Source organism: Lagopus leucura, unplaced genomic scaffold (assembly GCF_019238085.1).
Source record: "Lagopus leucura isolate 7727_CA_CO unplaced genomic scaffold, USGS_WTPT01 Super-Scaffold_100022, whole genome shotgun sequence".
Taxonomy (NCBI): Eukaryota; Metazoa; Chordata; class Aves; order Galliformes; family Phasianidae; genus Lagopus; species Lagopus leucura.
Genome location: NW_024962275.1, coordinates 4,898,050 through 4,898,969, shown reverse-complemented (window position 1 = coordinate 4,898,969; position 920 = coordinate 4,898,050).

Genomic DNA, 920 nt, shown 5'->3' with positions numbered 1-920 from the left:
TCTGAACAGTTTTACCCGGTGATATACAATGCCATATGCACAGAAATACAGGTTACAAACAAAGGAAATAATAATAATAATAATAAAAAAGACGACGACAACAACAACAAAAAAAAAGAGGAGGAAAGCAAACGAACAAAAACCCCGAACCGAACCCCAACACAACGTCGTCAGTTACACACAGTGCCGATCTCGTGAAGTTGGAGTGGGCAGAAACACACACGTGGGAGGGGGGGGGAACCAGAAAACCCACCTTTTTACAACAAAAGGTTTTTCTTTCCGAAAAAAAATAATAGAAGAAACACTATTAGGAATCAAACGAACCTACAGGAGCCGAATTTCCTCCCAAAGCACGCTGGGTTTGCGGTGCTGGAAGGCCGGCACCAGAAGAGTTGAACTTAAGAAGCAAAAGGGGGGGGGGGGGCGGGGCGGCCCCGCTTTTTGCTCCCCCCGCTCGTGTGACCCCATAACCCCGCAGCAGCGCCGGGGAGGGGTTGAAGTCACATCGCACGCGTTTCCAGGGTTTGGGGGGGAACGACAAAGTTGAAATGTTTTCATTTCTACCTTTTTTTTTTTTAAATATATCGCACAAAGCGGAGCTGCCGGGGGGTCCCGAATTGCCCCCCGCCGCCGCCCGGCTCTCACGTGGCCCCGCGGCCGCCCCGGGCGGACACAAAGAGGATTCAGCCTGGAGGTGCTCCGGGGGTGGCATTTTTCTGTTTGCTTTTTAATTATTATCTCCCCCCCCCCACCTCCTTCCCCTCCCCCGTTCCTCCTCTTCCTCCCCCCTCCGTTTGTTTGCTTAATTATTATTAATTTCTTTCTTTTTTTCCCCCCTCTCTCTGCAAAAATAAACTCCCAAGATCTGAGATTTTTGTTCTTTATTGTACAATTTATAAAACATCGCGCTGCCCTCCCGC